We start from the raw sequence: 15,296 nt of genomic DNA on the forward strand, positions 1-15,296 counted from the left end.
TGAGGGACCCAACCTACAGAAGAGATGTGCATACATTATTAACCCTAACAGTACCATGAAGAAATAAAGGGACATTCTTAGAAGAATTACCAGTTAGTTATCCTTTACAATAGGTGTGGGCAGGGCTTAGTGCAGAGGGGCGTGGTTTTGCTCCAAGGATGCGTGGCTGCCCCATGGTGCTGAATATACTACAATTTATTCCTTCTAGCAGGCTTAGTTTGCAGTGAAAATCTTCAGTAGCTCTGAACTGACATAGATTTTGTGGCTGCTGCATCATAGTGTCACATGTGCTTTGATTTATAGAGAGGTGTGATGAATCCAGTAGAATCCTACACTGGTGGAGGTTTACTTAAAGGGGTACTCAGCTGCCCCAGCGTTCTGAACATTTTGTTCCAAACGTTTGGAGCACGTGGCGGGGGGTCGTGACGCCACGGCCATGCCCCTTGTGACGTCATGCCATGCCCCTCAATTCAAGTCTATGGGAGGGGGCGTGGTGGCCACCATGCCCCCTCCCACAGATCTGCATTGAGGGGTGTGTGGCCATGACATCACAAGGGGGCGTGCCTGTGAGTCACGACCCCCGCCGCCTGCAAGCAGGGTTCTAAATGAACCCTGGGCACTGTATAGAGATCAGACATCTTATCCCCTATCCTTTGGATAGGGGATAATATGTCTAGGGGTGGAGTACCCATTTAGACCAGCGCATAAAATGCCAGTCTTAGTAAATTCCCCCCTTAGTTCTCAGAAAGCCAAATTAGCACAAAAGGTTATAAAGGTTGTCGCATCACTAGTTGTTACCTGTACTATCTGCAGTAGTGAGCAGGGTAAGGGAATGTTCACAATTGTCAAGTGGCCTAAACCGGTAAAAAAGCTGAAATTTAGCAGCTTAGTAAATATATTTCTCTAATTGCATATTATTCCCTGTAGATATGAGAGGTGGAAGCCTTACGGGAGAAAGTAAACCTCTGTGTGTGGCCTCACTAATTGTTGTTCTGCTCTCCTATACATGGTATACAACAGTAGTCTATGACTCTCCATCTGCTGTCAAAGGACAAGCCCAAGCCTGTCATAAAAGCTGCAAGGTATTATGGCATGCTGGGAGTTTTACTTTTACATCCATTGGAAAGCCATTATTTCCAGACCACTGATATACAAGATACTATATGCACAATGCAAAATCTTAAATGTTTCCTTTAAAGGGGTACTCCAGTGGAGAAAAAAAATTCAAATCAACTAGTGCCAGAAAATTATACAGATTTGTAAATGATTTCTATTTACAAAATTCTAATCTATCCAGTACTCAGCAGCTGCGGAATGCTCCAGAGGAAGTTGTATAGTTCTTTTGAGTCTAACCACAGTGCTCTCTGCTGACACCTCCATCCATATCAGGAACTGTCCAGAGCAGGATCAAATCCCCATAGCAAGCCTATTCTACTTCGAACAGTTCCTGAAACGGACAGAGGTGTCAGCAGAGAGCACTGTGGTCAGACTGAAAATAACTACACAACTGCCAGTGGAGCATACAGCAGCTAAGTACTGGAAGGATTAAGATTTTTAAATAGTAAAAGTAATTAACAAGTCTGTATAATTTCCTGACACCAGTTTTGCCCCTTTAAATGACTAGAATAAAGCAGGTATTGAAGGTTTTCTGTATCAGAAATTTGTATGTAAATAAGACTCTTACCCAAGATATAATTTACTAATATAGTGTTACCACAAATTGTCCTGGCGTCAGTGTGTTTTTGCTAAAAAAAAAATACCCCTGACCGGAAGTTGTGCAGTTCTTTTATTTTCAATGTGATGTTGTCTCAGCAGCTCTCCAGATCCTCCCTTCCTCCCAGGACAATGCATCATCTGAGGTCAGGCCCCACCCCTGAGTGATGTAACTGCCGAGACCGAAATCGCACCAGTATCAGTAGTTTTAACCCCATAGATGTGGTGGTCATATGAACCGCAAGATGGATCATTGATGCGAAACAGCCTGAGTGATGTCACAACCTCTACCAAGCTCCTACAGTCTACATCACCATCAGCAATAAGATACAGTATATATGTGTATATGACAGATATACACATATATACTGTATCTTATTGCTTTGTCACTAAAGTAGGCAAAGCGTACATACCACAGCAGCAATGTACTTGTGTGCACACAAATAAAAGTTTAAGAACATTACCCGAGTTACACATTATAAAATATATGATATGGTAGGACCATAGTCAGTAAAACTATTACCTTGCTCTTGAGATTCAGCCTGCTCAGTTGCAATGTATTTTGTGCAACCTTTGATATGGAGGTGCCAGGTTTTCTTCATGATAGTGGTGATGTTTTGAGAGCATTAAAGGGGTAATTCTGGAATACAAAACAGAGCCTATTTTGACCAAAACAGCACTATACCTGTCCTCAGATTGTGTGTAATATTACAACTTGGTTCCATTGACTTTAATGGAACTGAGCAGCAATAACACACACAACCGGAGGACAGTTGTGGCCTGTTTTGGTAGAAATTAGCTCTGTTTTTCTATTCCTGGATAACCTCTTAGTAACTTGATAAGGTAGAGGTGTCGTGGTTAAAGGGGTATTTCTGCTTTATAATCTTATCCCCTATCCTATCCACACATTCACTCACTATGCATCAGGAACAGCCTGCCGCGGCCGCCGCTTTGACACTGGCGGCCAACAGTATTCAAATTCAGAACTGGTTGCTGCACACGCTGGCCACCAGTCAGCGATGAAAACTTTGTAATAGAGCCGCCGTGGCCAGCTCTTTGAGAGCAGCCATGTGACGTGCATGTGCGGCACATCTGTACACAGGCACATCACATGCCTGCTCTTAAAGTGCTGGCCGCAGCCGGTCCATTACAAAGTTTTCAGAGCTGCCGAGCGATCAACGTGTGTGGCTTCTAATCCCTACGCCTCACATTTCTCATAGCCACACTCCAGCTTGAGAGAAGGCCCACTGCTTCCGGAACCATTTTCTTTTTTATTTAATTTAGTCCGTGGGCCCTTTAAAGCCAACGCAAGGGCCACGAGAGCAGAGAGGGATGCTCCTCCTACTCCCCTCTCCCCCTAACGCTCATTGGTGGAGCAGACACATGTTTCTGCTCCACCACAGTCTCTGAGACCCGCTCATGCCACTGGAAACAAGAAAACTTCCCCTGCCTACCACTAATTCTACGCATCGATAGGTGACTTTTCTAGGGGGAAAAAGGGGAGGGGGCAGGTTGCAATATGGGAGGCTGTGAAAGGCATTATCTTATTGTTAGTAACCAGGGTGCCTCCTGCTGTTGCAAAACTACAACTCCCAGCATACCTTTGGCTGTGTAGGCATGCTGGGAGTTGTAGTTTTGAACAGGATCTGTGGTATAGTGTCCACCCCACAGTAGGTGAGATATTAGTATAACTCTTCCCAGAAAAGTAAATATCAAAAAGGGGGGAATAGCCCATAGGAAGAGCTCTAAAACATAACTTTTACAGTTTTTGGCTAAAATACACCAATTCAGTGACCCAATAAAATATTCAGATATGATCTGATACCAGTTGTACCAACTACGTAAATATCCCGACGCTTTTCCGCTGCATAAAGCAGCTTCCTCAGGGGAACAATAGTAATGGTATAATAAATGATCTCTTTGACATCTAGTCTGATAAGTGAAACGACAGAATAATCAAGGATGCAGCAAAGCCATAGGGTCTGACTATACTGTATCCATAGATCTGCATAGTGCTTCAATTAATCACTTATAGATAGACACTAAAAATGAAATTCTTAAATCAGGTCCATCACAGCATGGTATAAATAATATACAAACAGTACATGATATGTGACAAATACCGCACTGGCTAGTTTCGTGAGAGACACCTGTGAAAATTAAATAGAAAAATCAGAATGCCAGGTAGTTTCAAAGGCAATGTGCAGGCAAAGGATAATTTCACTACCTCCAGTCCCTTCAGGATGCCTAGTAAGTGAAGAAAAAAATTCCCCATTAGGCTTATTGTCCAGAAGCAAGGTACCTGGAAGCGAAACTACCGCCAGAACTTGGCTACTCACGTCTAGATGTCCAGTATGTAAATGATTTGAGCGCTACCTACAGTGGTAGGGAGCCATCTTGCAGGCTGATGGTGCTCTGCCCGGGAAATCCAGCGTACGGTCTGATATCCGGAACGCCACAGTCACATGACGCAAACCCAGGCATGTGGGTCGCAGTACAGTGATCTCTCGCGATGGGAAAGCGGACAGGTGATCTCGCCAGGAGTCAAGTCCCGCCCACCGGGGTGAGAAAAAGCCACAGAGCAATCACAAAAGCCACTTGCTAGCACACAATACCTTGATAATCCGGTTACTCGAGTTCATCCTCACCCAGAACTACTTTCTCTATGATGGCCAAATATACCACCAGCATAGGGGCACGGCCATGGGGAGCCCCGGTGCCACCACATATGCCAACATACTGCTAGGCTGGTGGGAGGCCAGCCTCGTGTTTGTTGACGAGACCTTGCCCTATTATCTCCACCTCAGGAGAAACTGTTCCCAAACAGAGAATTTCATTATACAAGCTTGTGAGCTTGTGAGAACTTGCTTCAGAAACCGAGGTTATCCTGACTGCATCTTAAGGAATGCCTTTCGTCATGCCCAACAGACTCCGTGAGATTACCTACTTATCCCTCATAGGAAAGATGATCCCAATAACCCCATGAGGGTCATAGGCACTTTTGATCAAGCAGCAAGCCTGATTAGATCGATCCTTGAGAAATATTGGGGGATTTTAACCACTTAAGGAACACGGGCATACAGGTATGCCCTGACGCCCTGGCACTTAAGGACCAAGGGCGTAACTAAACGCCCGTGGGAATTTCAGTCCTCACCGTGCACCGGGTGGGGAACGGACCAGGATGACAGCTGATATCTATCAGCAGGCATCCCCTGCCAATGCCCAGGGGGTCCTGAGACCCCCCCCCCCATGTTGGCGATCGCCGAAAATCGCCGGTGAATTCACACCGGCGATTTGCAGTGATTCCGGGTCATACGGGTCTCTGGTGACCTGGTGACCCGGAAAAAAAGGGGGATTGGGGTTGTCTAAGACACCCACGATCCCCCTGAAGGGATAGGAGTGAGGTGCCACCCCTCCTATCCCTGCTAATTGTCGGTCAAAAGAGACCGACCAATAGCAGATCGGGGGCGGGGGGGTTAAAGTTCGGTTCCGGCACCGGAGGTCCACTTACTCATCGGTGATTGGCGGAGGGCGGCGGAGGGCGGCAATGACGTGTGGTGAGCAGTTGCCTAGCAACATCTGGAGGGCTACAGTTTTTAGACAACTATACAGTGGTCTCTAAACTGCACCATTCCAGATGTTGCAAAACTACAACTCCCAGCATGCCCAGACAGCTGTTTGCTGTTTGGGCATGCTGGGATTTGTAGTTTTGCAACCGCTGGAGGGCTACAGTTTGGAGATCACTGTGCTGTGGTCTCTAAACTGTGGCCCTCTAGATCTTGCAAAACTACAACTCCCAGCTTGCCCAGACAGCTGTTTGCTGTTTGGGCATGCTGGGATTTGTAGTTTTGCAACAGCTGAAGGGCAACAGTTTGGAGATCACTGTGCAGTGGTCTCTAAACTGTGGCCCTTCAGATCTTGCAAAGCTACAACCCCCAGCATGCCCAAACAGCAAACAGCTGTCTCAGCATGCTGGGAGATGTAGTTGCGTACCTCCAGTTGTTGCATAACTACATCTCAGCATGCCCTTCGGCGATCAGTACATGCTGGGAGTTGTACTTTTGCAACAGCTGGAGGCACACTGGTTGGAAAATACTGAGTTAGGTAACAGAGCCTAACTGAAGGTTTTCAAACCAGTGTGCCTCCAGCTGTTGCAAAAGTACAACTCCCAGCATGCACAGTCTGTCAGTGCATGCTGGGAGTTGTCGTTTTGCAACAGCTGGAGGTTTGCCCCCCCTCCCCCATGTGAATGTACAGGGTACATTAACACGGGTGGGTTTACAGTGATTTTCCTGCTTGAAGTTTGAGCTGCGGCAAATTTTCCGCCGCAGTGCAAACTCCTAGCGGGAAACTCACCGTAAACCTCCACCAGTGCAAATGTATCCTAAAAACACTACACTACACTAACACATAATAAAGGGTAAAACACTACATATACACCCCCTTACACGCCCCCCCCCCACCCCCAATAAAAATGAAAAACGTATCGTACGGCAGTGTTTCCAAAACAGAGCCTCCTGCTGTTGCAAAACAACAACTCCCAGCATTTGTCGGACAGCCACTGACTGTCCAGGCATGATGGGAGTTTAGCAAAAGCTAGAGGCACCCTGTTTTTGGAAATCACTGGCGTAGAATACCCCTATGTACACCCCTATGCAATCCCTAATTTTGTCCTCAAATGCGCATGGCGCTCTTTCACTTCGGAGCCCTGTCGTATTTCAAGGAAACAGTTTAAAGCCACATATGGGGAATCTCTGTACTAAAAAGAAATTGCGTTACAAATCTTGGGGGGCTTTTTCTCCTTTTACCCCTTATGAAAAGGAAAAGTTGGGGTCTACATCAGCCTGTTAGTGTAAATAAAAAAATTTACACTAACATGCTGGTGTTGCCCCATACTTTTTATTTTCACAAGAGGTAAAAGGAAAAAAAGACCCCCAAAATGTGTAAAGCAATTTCTCATGAGTACGGAAATACCCCAGATGTGGGCGTAAAATGATCTGCGGGTGCATAACAAGGCTCAGGCGTGAGAGCGCACTGTGTACATTTGAGGTCTAAATTGGTGATTTGCACAGGGGTGGCTGATTTTAGAGCGGTTCTGACATAAATGCAAAAAAATAAATACCCCATTTTGGAAACTACACCCCTCACAGAATGTAACAAGGGGTATAGTGAGCCTTAACACCCCACAGGTGTTTGATGACTTTTCATTAAATTTGGATGGGAAAATGAAAAAAAGAATTTTTTCTTCACTAAAATGCTGGTGATACTCTGGATTTTTCATTTTCAGAAGGGAAAATAGGAAAAAGCCCCCCAAAACTTTGTAACCCCATTTGTAAGAACATGCTCCATATGTGGATGTAAAGTGCTCTATGGGTGCACTACAATGTTCAGAAGAGAAAGAGCGCCATTGGGCTTCTAGAGAAAAAATTTGTTTTTGAAAATTTAAGGCCACGTGTGTTTCCAAAGCCCCCATAGTGCCACAACAATGGACCCCCCCAAGTGACCCCCATTTATGAAACTACACCCCTCACGTAATGTAATATGCGGTGCAGTGAGAATTTCTGCCCCACAGGTGTCTGACAGATTTTTTGGGACAGTGGACTGTGAAAATGAAAAATGTAATTTTTCATTTGCACAGCCCACTGTTCCAAAGATCTGTCAAACGCCAGTGGGGTGTAAATGCTCACTGCACCCCTTATTAAATTCTGTGAGGGGTGTAGTTTCCAAAATGGGGTAACACATGCTTTGTAAATGCACAAGGCCCCCGACTTCCATTCCAAACAAATTCTCTCTCCAAAAGCTCAATGGCGCTCCTTCTCTTTTGAGCATTGTAGTGCGCCAGCAGAGCATTTGACGTCCACACATTGGGTATTTCCATACTCAGAAGAAATGGGGTTACAAATTTTGGTGGGTATTTTCTCCTATTATCCCTTGTAAAATTTGGGGAAAAACCAGCATTTTAGTGAAAAAAACATTTTTTTTTTCATTTACACACCCGACTTTAACAAAAAGTCATCAAAGACCTATGGGGTGTTAAGGCTCACTGTACCCCTTGTTATGTTCCTTGAGGGGTGTAGTTTCCAAAATAGCAGGCCATGTGGGTTTATATTTGCTTTTCTGGCACCATAGGGGCTTTCTAAATGGGACATGCCCCCCAAAAACCATTTCAGCAAAATTTGCTTTCCAAAAGCCAAATGTGACTCTTTCTCATCTGAGCATTGTAGTTCGCCCACAGAGCATTTTACATCCTAACATGGGGTATTTCCATACTCAGAAGAGATGGGGGTTACAAATTTTGGGGGGCTTTTTCTCCCATTACCCTTTGTAAAAATGGTAAATTTGGGAAAAGCCTGTACTTTAGTAAAAAAAAAAAAAACTCACTGGACCCCTTGTTACATGCGTTGAGGGGTGTAGTTTCCAAAATAGTATGCCATGTGTTTTTTTTTTTTTTTTGCTGTTCTGGCACAATAGGGGCTTCCTAAATGCGACATGCCCCCCCAAAAACCATTTCAGCAAAATTCACTCTCCAAAATCCCATTGTCGCTCCTTCCATTCTGAGTCCTCTACTGCGCCAACAGAACACTTCACAAACACATATGAGGTATTCCCTTACTCAAGAGAAATTGGGCTACAAATTTTGGGGGGATTTTTTATTTTTTCCTTCACTTTGCTGCTATTCCTGTGAAACACCTAAGGGGTTAACACATTTTTTGAATGTCATTTTGAATACTTTGAGGTGTTCAGTTTCTATAATGGGGTAATTTATGGTGTATTTCTGATTATAAGGCACTTCAAATCCACTTCAAATCTGAACTGGTCCCTGAAAAATTCTGATTTAGAAAATGTTGTGAAAAATTGGAAAATTGCTGCTGAACTTTGAAGTCCTCTGATGTCTTCCAAAAGTAAAAACATGTCAACTTTATGATGCCATCATAAAGTAGACATATTGTATGTGTGAATCAATGTATAATTTATTTGGTATGTCTATTTTCCTTACAAGCAGAGAGCTTCATAGTTAGAAAAATGCAAAATTTTGAATTTTTTCATAAAATTTTGGAATTTTTCACCAAGAAATTATGCAAGTATTGACGGAAATTTACCACTATCATAAAGTAGAATATGGCACGAAAAAATAATCTCAGAATCAGAATGAAAAGTGAAAGCTTCCCAGAGTTATTAATGCTTAAAGTGACAGTGGTCAGATGTGCAAAAAACGCTCTGGTCCTTAAGGGGTTAAAGGTGGATCCTGATCTTTCTGAAGTCATAAATTAATTACCACAGATAATGTTTAGGAGAGGGAGGAGCCTTGGGGGACATTCTGACTCAGAGCCACTTGGTGTCAGATACATGCTCGAGGGACACCTGTTTAGAGAATATATCTAAATCGAAGGGTTGCTACCGATGTGGCAAATGTAGGGCCTGTCCCTTCCTATCAAAAACACAGGTTTTTAGGGACATCCTGTCTGACATGAGCTACAAAATAAGGAACTTTATCCACTGTGTCTCCTGTGGAGTCATCTATGTGGCTACCTGCCCTTGCTGGATGAGATAGGAAAAACCTGTAGGAAAAACCACACGTGCCTTCAAAAGAAGAATACTCAAGCACTTAGGGGACATCAGAAACAAAAGAAAGACCTCTCTTGCTATCCATATCAACAACATGCATGGAGGCCATACAGAGGGACTTAGTTTCACAGCAGTGGAATGGATTAAACCCTTTTCTCCATGCGGAGATATGGGTCGCATTTTATTACAGAAAGAATGTCGGTGGATTCATTTACTTAATTCCACTGCCCCTATAGGTCTTAAGGAACAGCAGAATTTTTTGTGTTTTCTTAAGATCTTATATACATATACATGGTTCCTCCCATTAAGTAATGACATGGTAGGTAGATAGTGGACCCTTAGTAGGAGTCCTGAGATAAGGGTCATTACATAGTCATCAAGGGGTTAACAGGAGGTTCAAGAGCGGGACAGCCCTTTTTAGGGTGGCCATCCAACCTAGGTATTAGGGGCATAATTAGGGCATACTAGGGATTAGTATAGGCTCACTAGGCCCCCGCTACAATTCTCTTACCCTGGCCAACTCTCATTCCTCATAACGTATATGGTGTTAGCAACTTAGAATATAGATGGACCCAGTTTTAAATACCACTTACATTTTGATAACCACCAGCACACTAAATAATAGGATGTCGGGGTACAGTCTGTATAAGGATCTAGGTGAGGGATCCCAAACTTCACACAGAATACATAGGACAGCAGCACTCCCAGGTAGTGAAAAAATTTGATTTTTATTTACAAATGTGCAGGCCTGCACATTTGTGAATAAAGACCAGATTTTTTTCACTACCTGTGAGTGCTGCTGTCCTATTTATGCTTTATCTATCTATTTACCTATCCATAGGAAAGGATTGCAGCACACAGGAATTTCAATAAAGTGTGGTATTTATTGCATCCTCCTCAAACAAAAGTACGACGTCTCTGTGGCCTCACGCCGCCATTCTCAAGCAGGACATGTGAGTCAAACAGGGGTTCTTAAATACTCCCCTTTAACAGTGTACAGATAATCAATCAATAAAGTGCATAGCATCATAATTCATAATATATATATATATAATATAGTGAAAGCTTCAAAATTGTCAAAGTGCATAATTAAGTGCATAAAGTGCTATATTTAACCCCTTAAGGACCAGGCCATTTTACACCTTAGGACCAGAGCGTTTTTTGCACATCTGACCACTGTCACTTTAAACATTAATAACTCTGGAATGCTTTTAGTTATCAATCTGATTCCGAGACTGTTTTTTCGTGATATATTCTACTTTAACATAGTGGTAAAATTTTGTGGTAACTTGCATCCTTTCTTGGTGAAAAATCCCAAAATTTGATGAAAAATTTTAAAATTTTGCATTTTTCTAACTTTGAAGCTTTCTGCTTGTAAGGAAAATAGATATTCAAAATATTTTTTTTTATTCACATTTTCAATATGTCTACTTTATGTTTGCATCATAAAATTGACGTGTTTTTACTTTTGGAAGACACCAGAGGGCTTCAAAGTTCAGCAGCACTTTTCCAATTTTTCACAAAATTTTGAACCTCGCTTTTTTTCAGAGACCAGTTCAGGTTTGAAGTGGATTTGAAGGGTCTTCCCATTAGAAATACCCCACAAATGACCCCATTATAAAAACTACACCCCCCAAAGTATTTAAAATGACATTCAGTAAGTGTTTTAACCCTTTAGGTGTTTCACAGGAATAGCAGCAAAGTGAAGGAGAAAATTCACAATCTTTATTTTTTACACTCGCATGTTCTTGTAAACCCAATTTTTGAATTTTTGCAAGGGGTAAAAGGAGAAAATGTATACTTATATTTGTAGCCCAATTTCTCTCGAGTAAGCAAATACCTCATATGTCTATGTAAAGTGTTCGGCGGACGCAGTAGAGGGCTCAGAAGCGAAGGAGCGACAAGGGGATTTTGGAGAGTACGTTTTTCAGAAATGGTTTTTGGGGGGCATGTTGCATTTGGGAAGCCCCTATGGTGCCAGAACAGCAAAAATAACCCACATGGCATACCATTTTGGAAACTAGACCCCTTGGGGAACGTAACAAGGAATAAAGTGAGCCTTAATACCCCACAGGTGTTTCATGACTTTTGCATATGTAAAAAAAATAATTTTTTTTGTTCACTAAAATGTGTGTTTCCCCCCAAATTTCACATTTTTGCAAGGGTTAATAGCAGAAAATACCCCCCAAAATTTGTAACCCCATCTCTTCTGAGTATGGAGGTACCCCATAAGTGGACCTGAAGTGCACTACGGGCGAACTACAATGCTCAGAAGAGGAGGAGCACCATTGAGCTTTTGGAAAGAGAATTCATTTGGAATGGTAGTCAGGGGCCATGTGCATTTACAAAGCCCCCCGTGGTGCCAGAACAGTGGACCCCCCCCCCATGTGACCCCATTTTGGAAACTACACCCCTCACAGAATTTAGTAAGGGGTGCAGTGAGCATTTACACCCCACTGGCGTTTGACAGATCTTTGGAACAGTGGGCTGTGCAAATGGAAAATAAAATTTTTCATTTTCACGGATCACTGTTCCAAAAATCTGTCAGACACCTGTGGGGCGTAAATGCTCACTGTACCCCTTATTACATTACATGAGGGGTGTAGTTTCCAAAATGGGGTCACATATGGGGGGGTCCATTGTTCTGGTACCATGGGGGCTTTGTAAACACACGTGGCCTTCAATTCCGGACAAATTTTCTCTTCAAAATCCCAATGGCGCTTCTTCTCTTCTGAGCATTGTAGTGCACCCATAGAGCACTTTACATCCACATATGGGGTATGCTCTTACTCAGAAGAAATTGGGTTACAAATTTTGGGGGGCTTTTTTTTATTTTCCCTTGTGAAAATGAAAAATTTAGGGTGACACCAGCATTTTAGTGAAAAAAAAATAATTTTCTTCATTTTCCCATCCAACTTTAATGAAAATTTGTCAAACACCTGTGGGGTGTTCAGGCTCTCTATACGCCTTGTTACGTTCCGTGAGGGGTGTAGTTTCCAAAATGGGGTCACATGTGGGTATTTATTTTTTGGGGTTTATGTCAGAACCGCTGTAAAATCAGCCACCCCTGTGCAAATCACCAATTTAGGCCTCAAATGTACATGGTACGCTCTCACTCCTGAGCCTTGTTGTGCGTCCGCAGAGCATTTTACGCCCACATATGGGGTATCTCCGTACTCAGGAGAAATTGCGTTACAAATTTTGGGGGTCTTTTTTTCCTTTTACCTCCCTTGAAAATAAAAAGTAAAGGACAACACCAGCATGTTAGTGTAAAAAAAAATTTTTTTTTACACTAACAGGCTGGTGTAGACCCCAACTTTTCTTTTTCATAAGGGGTAAAAGGAAAAAAAGCCCCCAAAATTATTAGTGCAATTTCTCCTGAGTACGGAGATACCCCATATGTGGCACTAAACTGTTTCCTTGAAATATGACAGGGCTCTGAAGTGAGAGAGCGCCATGCGCATTTGAGGACTAAATTAGGGATTGCACAGGGGTGGACATAGGGGTATTCTACGCCAGTGATTCCCAAACAGGGTGCCTACAGCTGTTGCTAAACTCCCAGCATGCCTGGACAGTTAGTGGCTGTCCGGAAATGCTGGGAGTTGTTGTTTTGCAACAGCTGGAGGCTCTGTTTTGGAAACACTGCCGTACAATACGTTTTTTTTTTTTTTATTAGGGGGACAGTGTAAGGGGGTGTAAATGTAGTGTTTTACTCTTTATTATGTGTAAGTGTAGTGTTTTTAGGGTACGTTCACACTGGCGGGTTACAGTGAATTTACCGCTAGGAGTTTGCGCTTCGGTGAAAAATTTGCCACAGCTCATACTTGAAGTAGAAAACTTACTGTAAACCCGCCAGTGTGAATGTACCCTGTACGTTCACATGGGGGGGCAAGCCTCCAGCTGTTTCAAAACTACAACTCCCAGCATGTACTGACAGACCGTGCATGCTGGCAGTTGTACTTTTGCAACAGCTGGAGGCACACTGGTTGGAAAACCTTCAGTTAGGTTCTGTTACCTAACTCAGTATTTTCCAACCAGTGTGCCTCCAGCTGTTGCAAAACTTCAACTCCCAGCATGTACTGATTGCCGAAAGGCATGCTGGGAGATGTAGTTATGCAGCAGCTGGAGGGATCGCAACTGCAACTCCCAGCATGCAGAGAGAGCTGTTTGCTGTTTAGGCATGCTGGGAGTTGCAGTTTTGCAACATCTGGAGAGCTATAGTTTAGAGACCACTGCACAGTGGTCTCCAAACTGTGGACCTCCAGATGTTGCAAAACTACAACTCCCAGCATGCCCAGACAGCAAACTGCTGTCTGGGCATGCTGGGAGTTGTAGTTTTGCAAGATCTGGAGGTGCACAGTATAGAGATCACTTTGCAGTGGTCTCAAACTGTAGACCTCCAGCTGTTGCAAAACTGCAACTCCCAGCAAGCCTAAACAGCTCTCTGGGCATGCTGGGAGTTGTAGTTTTGCAACATCTGGAGGGTTACGGTTTAGAGACCACTATAGTGGTCTCAGACTGTAGCCCTCCAGATGTTGCTAAGTAACTCACCGGCTTCCGTTGGATCCAGGAAGCTGCGTCGCGGTCCTTTTCTTCCGCCGATCGTCGCCCGCTGCCGCCGCTGATCGTCAACGCTGCCGTTGCCGATGGGTAAGTGGATCTTCGGCGCCGGTCCCTGTCGGTTTCCCCGTCCTGCCCCGCCTATTGTGGGTGGGCAGGACGGGGAAACCGAAAGTAAACCCCTCCGCCCCCGATCTGCTATTGGTGGTCGCGTCTAGACCACCAATAGCAGAGATAGGAGGGGTGGCAACCCTGCCACCTCACTCCTATCGCTACAGGGGGATCGTGGGTGTCTAGGACACCCACGATCCCCCTTCTATTCCGGGTCACCGGGTCACCATAGACCCATTTGACCCGGAATCGGCGCAAATCGCAAGTGTGAATTCACTTGCGATTTGCGCCGATCGCCGACATGGGGGGTCTAATGACCCCCCTGGGCATTTGCGCGGGGTGCCTGCTGATAGATATCAGCAGTCACCCCGGCCCGATCCCCGCCCGGCGCGCGGCGGGGACCGAAATTCCCACGGGCGTACAGGTACGCCCTTGGTCCTTAAGTACCAGTGAGCAAAGGCGTACCTGTACGCCCTTGATCCTTAAGGGGTTAAATAAAGGATCGCTCCTAGTGCCTACAAAAGTGTAATAATGTTAAAAAACAATTGTAGTTGATGCTGAAATAATTAATTAAAAAAAGGGGTGAACACTCACCACTGTACACGGCGTCTATCTACAAAACATGAATCACGCTAGCGTGGGTAAAAAATCAATGCGCAGGCACTGGGTAAAAGGCCCGCGCCCACGTCAGGAAAAGGCCGGAATGTAACCACCAATCACTGTAAAGCGTCTCAATCACCATAGCAATGGTATCAGATTGAGGCAGCGCATGCGCCTTAGCCTTCTGCGCTCGCGTCTGCCGTAATAACAGTGGGCATAGGCATCATCTCAGGGACATCACGGCAGAGCCTGGTTTCATTAACTCTTGCAGCACCTCTAACAGTCCAGGTAGGTGTCCACACGCCGGCGTTCGAGGATGCCCGGACGGGTCAATGGTCAGCCGACGTCAGTAGGAATAGGACGATCGATCCCGAAACAGAAACGTCATCCGCTCAACTGATAGGATCCTACCTGATTGGTATCCAGTGCAGGGGAGGTTCTGCTGCTTGTATCCAGGTCTCTTATGTGATTCCCAACAGCCTAATCTATCCACAGTAGTTATATACAGTGTCACGATTCGGCTGGCTGGAGGTGGATCCTCTGTGCCAGAGAGGGATTGGCGTGGACCGTGCTGGTGGACCGGTTCCAAGTTGCTACTGGTATTCACCAGAGCCCGCCGCAAAGCGGGATGGTCTTGCAGCGGCGGTAGCAACCAGGTCGTATCCACCAGCAACGGCTCAACCTCTCTGACTGCTGAAGATAGGCGCGGTACAAGGGAGTAGACAAGAGCAAGGTCGGACGTAGCA

This window comes from Hyla sarda, chromosome 8 (genome assembly GCF_029499605.1).
Source record: "Hyla sarda isolate aHylSar1 chromosome 8, aHylSar1.hap1, whole genome shotgun sequence".
Taxonomy (NCBI): domain Eukaryota; kingdom Metazoa; phylum Chordata; class Amphibia; order Anura; family Hylidae; genus Hyla; species Hyla sarda.